The sequence below is a fragment of the Uranotaenia lowii genome, chromosome 1, assembly GCF_029784155.1.
Source record: "Uranotaenia lowii strain MFRU-FL chromosome 1, ASM2978415v1, whole genome shotgun sequence".
In the NCBI taxonomy this organism is placed as follows: Eukaryota; Metazoa; Arthropoda; class Insecta; order Diptera; family Culicidae; genus Uranotaenia; species Uranotaenia lowii.
In genome coordinates, this window is record NC_073691.1 from 191,527,299 (window position 1) to 191,536,783 (window position 9,485).

Sequence of the window (9,485 nt, forward strand, 5' to 3'; positions counted from 1 at the left end):
TCCTTTCGGAATATTTACAGCTTCGGGAAAGTGGCCAAACCTTGCATCTGAGAAGGCCGCCAGATCAGCATCCTTCATATCTTGATTTTTCATGATCCAGTTGATTTCATTTAACGTAACGAACTCTAAAACGTGTTTCTAAGGCTGCTCATAGGTTGCCATAGATGCAGAAGTTGTTGATTTACTGTACACTGATTCTTTTTTTAAATGATTGTTGTGTACCGGCAAAAAAAGAAATCATTAAAAAAAAAGTTCAAAACACCAAAATTCATCGCTCATTTAGAGTAATGTGGAAAACTTGGATTGTAAATCGATCATTTCCAACCAGGTAGACCATTCTGAGCTGAGGTGATTTGAGTGAAATCGGGAAGCTCAAAGCTTTGTTTTGAATTGATTTGTTTTAAGCCACGGTGGTTCCGGAAGTTCCGAAGAGCCTCTAAGTGGCCATTCCGGCCAAGGTCTGAATCAATTTACCGCCTAAAGGTTGTATTAGAAAAGCGGTAATGTTTAGAACCTGTTTTTGACATGTTCGAAAATCGTCTTGTTTCGAAAAAATCGTTTAAAATAAATCCGTATGAGAAACGATCGTTTAAAACAAGAATCCAGTGTATATTTTTAAATTCGCCCGTTTTCAAAGGAAACTCCTACCTCCATGTAATTTGCAATAAAATAGCTGTATTTCTTTAAAATTCTCAAAGATCTCCTTTGGGACTTTTTCGTCTCCTTTGAGACTCTTCTATATCTCCGTTGAGACTTTTATTATGTCACCTTTAAGATTTTTTTTCGTCTCGTTTGAGACAATTTTGAACGTCCACTTTGAGACTGCTCGGAGCTTTCCTTTGAGGCTTAGGTCTCCTTTGAGACTATTTTGAGCTCTCCTTTGAGGCTTCTACAATATCTCATTTGAAATTATTTTGTCGAATCTTCTTTGAGATTCTTGGGTATCACCATATTTATTACTTACTCAGCAAAACATTTCTTGTAACATCCTGCACAGGGTTCGGCTCTTCGTCAATGTTGTAATCTGGGAATCTCCGGATTGAATTAGGGAAAATAGATTTTAACTGAGACTTATGAGTTTTGTATATGTTTGTATTTATTCATTCGAAATTTTTCTACGTTCATTGACAATTGTATTTTTTTAGTTCACAGTGATTGCTTTGATTTCTATCATTTCAAGTTCAAATGCCAAACTACCACACACTTCGATAGAAAAAATCAATTTACGACCCCGTAAATGAAAAGATGTTGCTACTAGCTACTAGTGTTTGTTTACATTTTGTTTTATAAGATGTGATGAAAGAACACGCGAGAGATGATCATATATTTGTAAAAAAAATTAGGGTTCCCACCGATGCAATTTGCGGGTGCTAGATTAATTATGAAAGTACGAGAAAGTAGCGAGGTTCTACTGTACATTTTTAGCTTAGAAATATATGATTACACAGAGCGACGACGATGACAGTTGGATTGAGATTTTTTTTTCTCAACACACATCGAGAATTGAGGGTGGCCCACATTTCCCCAGGTCCAACGAAACCCCACTTTTCCCTACTCGACAAAACTGTCAAATTTTAAAATAGTACATAAAGTTTAAGGGCAACCGAAAATTTCTCTTACTGACAAAGTTGTAAAATTCCTCGAAATATTAATCATAATGCGTGGGAAGAAAATTAATGAATATCATAAAACAATCTATTGTCAGAATTGGATTATTTGTTGGTTTTCTGGAAATCAAAACATTTTTCATCGCACATTGCTTAAAAGGTTGTTAGTCAAATAGTTTGGGATTTCGGAATGAATAAGCCATTGTCGCTTAAAATCCCTTGACAAAAAAAAATAGTTTGGGATTTAATTTTAACTACATAAATCAAGGAGAATGAATTATTCATTTGTGTCATAAGTTGTTTATCTTAGGATTATTAAGTATGTCCATAAATGTATAAAAAGTTTACATGGCCAGGACTTTCTAAAAAAAATCGTATATCTATTTATACTTGTAGTTGTAAGTATCTAATTTCAAAACATCGAACAGTGAAACTAATATTTGAATTTGTTTCCATTTGCATAACCTGCAGGCGCTTACGATTCGCTTGGCGGTTTGCTATGCCAATTCCAATTTTAAGAACGCACCCCTTGTTAAACGCCTAAATGTATACTTTTGTTTCGGTTCTGTACAATGCTGCATACAAGTGCGATTTTTTTTTCATCGCTCAAATCTGAAACTGTTCCGTTTATCTCGAAAGGGCTTATAAACGAGAATTTTTTTTTGCGAGAAAATCCACGTGGAAAATCTTTTTTTTTTATCTATCATTTTGCGAAACTCTTAAAAAATAACGAAGTTGAAAGTGACAGACAGAGACAGACAGCATTCGTGATTTTTTTTAGCTGATTTCCGAACGTTGACCTAGTAATTTTTTTCTTATACCTTAGGCTAGGGAAAGAATCCAACAAGTGGCTGATTCCCGGATAAAAAGTTTGTGGGAATAAGGTCAGTAAATGTGAATTCTTAAAAATTTTGAAACTGGAATTGAGAAAACCCACCATTCTTTCAAATTTGGATCGCCTTTTTTAAAGAAAGACAGTCTCTTAATCAACTTTTTTATATCAATCTCAAAGCAAGAGATCCGCTTGTATTGAAATCGGGAGTGGGAAATAATGAGATTATTCTAAAGAATGTTATTGAAAAATACAAATATTGTTCACAAAAATCTCGTAGTCGCATCTTTCTTCTAATCAGGGACAATCTCTCTCTCATTTAGATATGATTAAGGGGCTGTTCACTAATTACGTAAGCAAATAGGGGGGGGTGGGGGGGGGGGGGTTTCACATTTGCTTACGATTTCTTACTAGGGGGGTAGGGGGGGTTTCCAAAAATCTTACGTAAGAAATGTTACATTAAAAATTCATCACAGCCACAGCCATACGAAACCATATTATTTAGGTTTTATTTTACTCACTACCTATTTGTTGAATAATTTTGATGTAGAATGTTATTTATCTTTTAATGTCTTTGAATTAATAAAAAAAAATTGCAGGTTCTATACAATTTATAGAGAATCAATTCAAACCAAAAACACTAAATCACATTATTGAAAAAAGTCGTTTTTCGCTTTTCATCATAACAAACTTTTCAATTGAGAAATTTATAGAAACAACTAGGAAAATGGTGCGTTGTGACACCACGATTTGAATCCATCATATTTCGAAAATGACTTCATTCAGAAAAAAAACCTTTAAAAATCAATATAAGGCGCTTACGACAGTCTTTTCAGTGATAGACACTATCAACTCTAAATTTTACAAAAGATTTACTAAAAAATCCTAAAACTTTACCACTGAATGAATCTAAGCTTTAAGGTTAGTTGACAACGTGATTGTCGTTAAACATATTTGACCCAATTTTAGTAGTATAGAATAATATATTTTTAATGATTTTTATGATTTTCACATTCTTAATATTTTCAAGCTATTTTTGAAAAAATGTGTCAATTTCTCTGACACGAATTCCATAATGCTGGTAAAGTGTCAAAAATAAAACCTTAAAAAAAGTTTCAATTTCTCAAAGAATAATATACCTTTCTGTAAGAAAGGCAAAAAACGTAAGATCTTACTAGGGGGGGAGGGGGGGTTTTGAAAAATTTTACTATGTCTTACCATGGGGGGAGGGAGGGTTTGAAAATTTCCAAAATCGTGCTTACGTAATTAGTGAACGGCCCCTAATGAGATTATGATATGTACACCCAAAATAATAAAGAAATTAAATATACGGGATTTTTCACGTCAACTGAGCTTTTGATGCATCCCATCGATTCTACGTGTGCTTTGTAGTAGCTACTGTTTTTCTGTATAACTGACACATGAATTTCACGTAAAGTCTAAGTAGATGAATTGATATTAGTTTTCTGCAGTTTTCTCACGGGTGTAGTAGTAAATTCTGATTGGAAAATCGAATTGCTAGTCAGCAAACTTGATTTTTTGTAGTGAAAAAGCGGCAGCGGATAATCGATAAAGTCGGAGGTCGAATGGCGAATGCAAATTCCGGTAAATTCAATTAGTTTTTGGATCAATAGCTGAATTTATATCGTCATATGCTTCTTATTTTTTTCTAGGCGAGAAATATAAGAAAAAGAAGGAGCATCATTGGAAACCTTAGCACCGTAATTAAAATGGAAAGACGATTCCAGTCTGGAAGATTACGGAGATGTCGGTGATGTCGTCTTGCCCGGTTCCCCCAGTAAAGAAATTACCGGAACCAATATGGGTTATGTCCATTATGGGAACAGAAAACAGTCGCGTCATCCTCACAAGGTAAACTATTTATTATTTGAAAAATGTATTTTTATTATTAAACATGTTTCAATTTCCACAGGATTTTACAAAACTCGCTAGCAGAGAGATCCCGGAATTGTTTTTCTAAAAATAAATAAAGTTAAGTGACAGTGAAAATGTGTGTGAAAATGTGACGACAGTGAGCAAGAGTTAAAATAAATTTTATTCACGATAAAATTTAAATTGTTTATTGTTTACCGTAATTAAAAAACGAAAAAAAAATAATAGGAAAGATCAAAACATCATTCCTATACTAAACACATTTCACGCAGCTTTCGTCATCACATCGTGTTGAACTCACTAAAAATTCACGTAAGTTGTACGTGATGTTCACCAAGCAAAATTCCTATTAGGGAGCGTTCACTTATTTTATTCGTACAAGTTACGTGAAAATCAATTGGATAAAAATTATGTAGTTTTTCACGTAGCAGCTACGTGCAGATTATTCTGGGTGTATTTATTTATTCCGGGTTAATTGATTTTTATTTCAAAGTTTTGTAATTTTATTACATTTACCAGAGCTTACGGCAAATGTGTCAAAAATAGATTTTATTAAGCCTACCAAATCATGGTCAGGTCTTATGATGACAAACGGTGTATCAACGCAAGCTGACGAGTCGGATCCGAAATGGAACTTGTTGGAGCATCGATTGATAACGCTGAAGGGTGTTGATCGTTAAGCGCGCAGTTTGCTTTATGGCGATCTCTTCAGTTGCTGTTTGAATTCTTCATCCAACTCTGGCTGGAAGCGTTTTTGCGTTTTGTTATTGTATTTCTGAAATGTTGATTGTTATTTTAAGAAAAACTATTTTAATTTTATTTAAAATAATAATTATTATTGATACCTAAAATAGGTCCATTTGGTTTTACCAACAGTAAGTACACTATTTCGCATTGCAGAATAACAAAAACGAAAAAAATAAAAACTTATCATAAGTAGTGATAAGTGTGATAAGTTTTATTTTATTTTATTTTGTGTATATTATATAAACTGTAATTAGCAAGTACCGAACAAATTCCAATGAAAAACATTAAAACTATCCACGCACGAGAAATTTAAAGTATTTGGTACTTTGTTTAAAAAAAGCTCGTTTCTTTAAAATAAATTTAATTCAGTATTTTTCTGTTTATTTTCTGCTGACAGCAGTTCAGTCAAGCAACGATTCCGGACAGATTCTTCGGACCACGGTGCAAGTTTTACACATCCCGATTTTACAATAACCTTTTCAATGAGAATCATCGAATCAAAGGTATGTCCACCAAGCATAAGTCGTTGATGATCCCTTGTGATTTGCAAATGTGGAGGCAAGCACATCAAACATCATCATCATCTCAGCTGACTAGGTACGGTTCTCCTCATAAAATAATCGCCATGTCCTCGACCACAGAGTACTATTGGGTCGGACGACCTAAGCACACTTGATTTGGCCAACTGTGGCCAGTCCAGTTGCATTAGTTGAAGACTGAAAAATGGCAGAGGGACCCCCGAGATCATGACTTGTTTCGGTATCTTCCGAAAGCTGGGCCCAGCCAGCAGCCTCATCGAACCACCAGCCACCAACCCTAACCCAATGTGCGGAGAAGTGGTTGCAAAGTTTAGCCCAGTGATCTACTTGTTTGCTCTTACAACAGCTGCTGCATAGTCGGTTTGGACGGAACAAAAACGACGTTCCCTTGAGGGTGTTGCTGAGTGGCTATTCCATCATTCGCGGGACGGGGAAACCGGCGACCAGTATTTAAACAAGCCAAGCCAGCCTCCCCAGCTGCCAAGCTTCCAGCGCAAGGGTCTAGATTTGCGCGGATCAGCAACAGCCAACACAAAACAATCCATTGGCAAATTATGGCTTGAAAAAGAGCTTCAAGGGGCCCAGCTGTCGTCGGTATCTCACTGCACAATTCCGTTGCTGGCCCAGGATTCTGTCTGTTTGTTCTGTACTCTGTTGAACTTCATTCACTTGCTTACAATGCAAGTAGAGTTAATACCGGAGCTGGATCGTGAGAAACCTAAATACAAGATGACAGGTCCATGCCGTTGTTCTTAAAACGGTGTCAAGAATTGTAACGAATTGCATTGCAGCTAGCAAAACAAACTTCGCCCGACTACTGTATGGAGGTTTTAGGAAGAAAGTTAAACGCTGAAATGCCATTCATTTCGTCCGATGACGTGAGCCCCGAGGGTCAGCGGGCCCTCATTCATAACTGTTCTAAGTTTGTTAGGGTCCTGTGAACCTATGTTCTGGAAAAGCTTTTGCTACCGTTTATCTATCCGTCTAGGTGCCATTTATAGCAAATAAAAGATTTGTTTGGAAATTTAAATTCTCAAATATTAGCTGAAATATGCTAAAACTCAAAACTGAAATTTTAAATATTTTTCACACTTGCATGTTTCATTTGGAACTGAATAATTGTGCCAAATAAGTTCTACCCTGGTTCCAACATCGCTTTCAAAAAGGTTTTGTAGATTACGTTCTTTCAGAACAACCAACTCTGATTTCAACGTAAAAATAACTGATGATCTCTTTGGCATCCGTATTGGTTGGAACATTGGCTTTTATGATCACAAATCAATGTATGTACTCGGTCATCGCGATTGATTGAAATAACTAGTGTACCCACTCAATATTCTTAAATCGCTGAGGTTTGATCTATGCTAAATGTAGAGAAAAAAATCTTTCCCATTAATGCTTTCACTTAAACTGGAAGCTAGAAAAACCGTCGTGGTTTGATGACTCAGCTGAAAGAAAATCGTAAAAAGATACTGATTAGCGTTAGCCACTCTACTCAGCAGCAGAGCTCAGTAGTAGAGAAAAAAAACTATAGTAGGTAAAACATACTTTGTAAGCAGCGGAAGCAAGCAAGCACAACCATCATAATTCAATTCAAAGCTCGCCCGGGTCGGGTTGCACTTTGGGCAAATGCACTCACGAACGGGTTAAGGTGTCAGCGTTTATAGTTCCTTCTACAAGTAGATGTGCATAGTTACACTATTGACCCCTATCATCATCATCAATGTGATGTTCCAGATGCCTTTCGTTCCTGGTGTCGGTTAAAGGGAGGGCGGTTACTTTCCTGTCCGGATCTCAACAACTCTCCGTGCAGTCCTTTCGATGAATCCGGAGCCAGAGGTTTCAAGGTACCTAGCTCAGGTTTTATGACTTCATCTCTCCTCCTTTCTCACTCTCTACAACGTGCCGGGTTTAAAACCCTCATCTCGGCTTAAGATTTTCCCAAACTGATTGCACCCGACAAAAAGACTTCTGCTGACGGAAAGTTCGTTTTTTTTTCAATTTTTTGGCTCCAGTTGGCGGTCATCATCAGTATCACACCATCTGGTCAACGGCCGCCGAACAGGGGGCTGTTTGAAATTTTCAACATATTGCCAAATTGGATGAATGGATAAAGGCCCGAGCAAACTTTCGTAATAATTTGAGTAGCCTTACGACACATTGCTCTCGAGAATTACCCACGCAGTAGTGGAATGGTTCCATGGGAAAATTGGACCTTATTTGCTGTCACTTCACCTTATGCTCTCAGCGCTGAACTCAACTGAATCTAGAAGAAAAGGCGACGAAGAGCAGTGACCTTCCAAGACCAAGATATGCTCAACTCTATGTCTCAACCAACGATGGACGTCTCAACAAAGCTACGAATGACAGAAGCGCGTACTAAATTTGCGTCACTTCATTGCGAATAGGTCACCACTTGTTGGTTTTTTTTTTTGCTCGGTTGTTGAGTTTGGATTATCTTAAATCTCAAGAGGCTAAACCGAAATTTAAATTGGGTGCATTGGGAAATTTCACAGCCACTCGGTCGGTGTGACCGGGAGGCGATGTTGAAGTTCCAAGCGAATATACCACTGAATGAACGTGAGTGATCGATGCAGAGCGTGCAGGCACACCTCCGATCCGAGGTGTCGATTGACAATTTAGATATGCGATCTGAGGTTGACATCTGTCCCACTCTACGGTTCCGAAGCTGTGAGAACTAACGCAGTGTTTCATCAAAACATATCATACATAGAAAACAGTTTAAAAAGGATACATTTTGTCCATTAGGTGGCACGAAATTGATAGGCGAGTTGAGAGGACAGCCTGATCATATCGATAGAAATTTCATGCGAGTTGAGAGAACAGCTTGAAATTGGTAGGCGAGTTGAGAGAACAGCCTGATCATATGAATAGAAATGTCAAGCGCGTTGAGAGGACAGCTCGAAATGGAAAAGCGAGTTGAGAGGACAGCCTGAAGTATTGATAGGAATTTCATGCGAGCTTGAAATTGAAAGGTGAGTAGGGAGGACAGCTTGATCATATCGATAGAAATTTAAAGACGAGTTGAGAGGACAGCTTAATCATATCGAAAGAAATTTTAAGCGAGTTGAGAAGACAACTTGAAACTGAAAGACGAGTTGAGAGGACAGCTTAATCATATCGAAAGAAATTTCAAGCGAGTTGAGAAGACAACTTGAAATTGAAAGGCGAGTTGAGAGGACAGCTTAATCATATCGAAAGAAATGTCAAGCGAGTTGAGAGGATGACCAGGCTATATCGATAGAGATTTCAATCGAGTTCAGGACAGCTTGAAACTGAAAGGCGAGCTGAGAGGACAGCCTGATGATATCGATAAAAATTTCATGTGAGTTGAGAGGACAGCTTGAAATTGAAAGACGAGTTGAGAGGACAGCCTGATCGTATCGAAAGAAATTTCAAGCGAGTAGAGAGGACAGCTCGAAATTGAAAAGCGAGTTGAGAGTACAGCGTGAAGTATCGATAGAAATTTCAAGCGCGTTGAGAGGACAACTTAAAATTGAAAGGCGAGTTGAGAGGATAGCCTGATCGTATCGAAAGAAATTTCAAGCGAGTTGAGAGGACAGCTCGATATTGATAGGCGAGTTGAGAGGACAGCTTAATCATATCGAAAGAAATTTTAAGCGAGTTGAGAAGACAACTTGAAATTGAAAGGCGAGTTGAGAGGACAGCTTAATCATATCGAAAGTAATGTCAAGCGAGTTGAGAGGACAGCTTGAAATTAAAAGGCGAGTTGAGAGGACAGCTTAATCATATCGAAAGAAATGTCAAGCGAGTTGAGAGGACAGTTTGAAATTAAAAGGCGAGTTGAGAGGATGACCAGGGTATATCGATAGAGATTTCAATCGA

The 9,485-nt window shown here is 37.4% G+C and overlaps 1 protein-coding gene and 1 long non-coding RNA gene across 2 annotated transcripts in view; one reads left to right on the top strand and one right to left on the bottom strand.

Annotated features, from left to right (window-relative positions):
• LOC129741546 (CCR4-NOT transcription complex subunit 6) overlaps positions 1 to 9,485 on the bottom strand; it is a 307,192-nt gene that overhangs the window by 135,650 nt on the left and 162,057 nt on the right. The window lies entirely within an intron of this gene.
• On the top strand, positions 3,917 to 4,480 carry LOC129741565 (uncharacterized). The gene is made up of 3 exons (XR_008736458.1): positions 3,917 to 4,044; positions 4,113 to 4,311; positions 4,373 to 4,480. It is a non-coding gene; the product is annotated as an uncharacterized LOC129741565 (long non-coding RNA).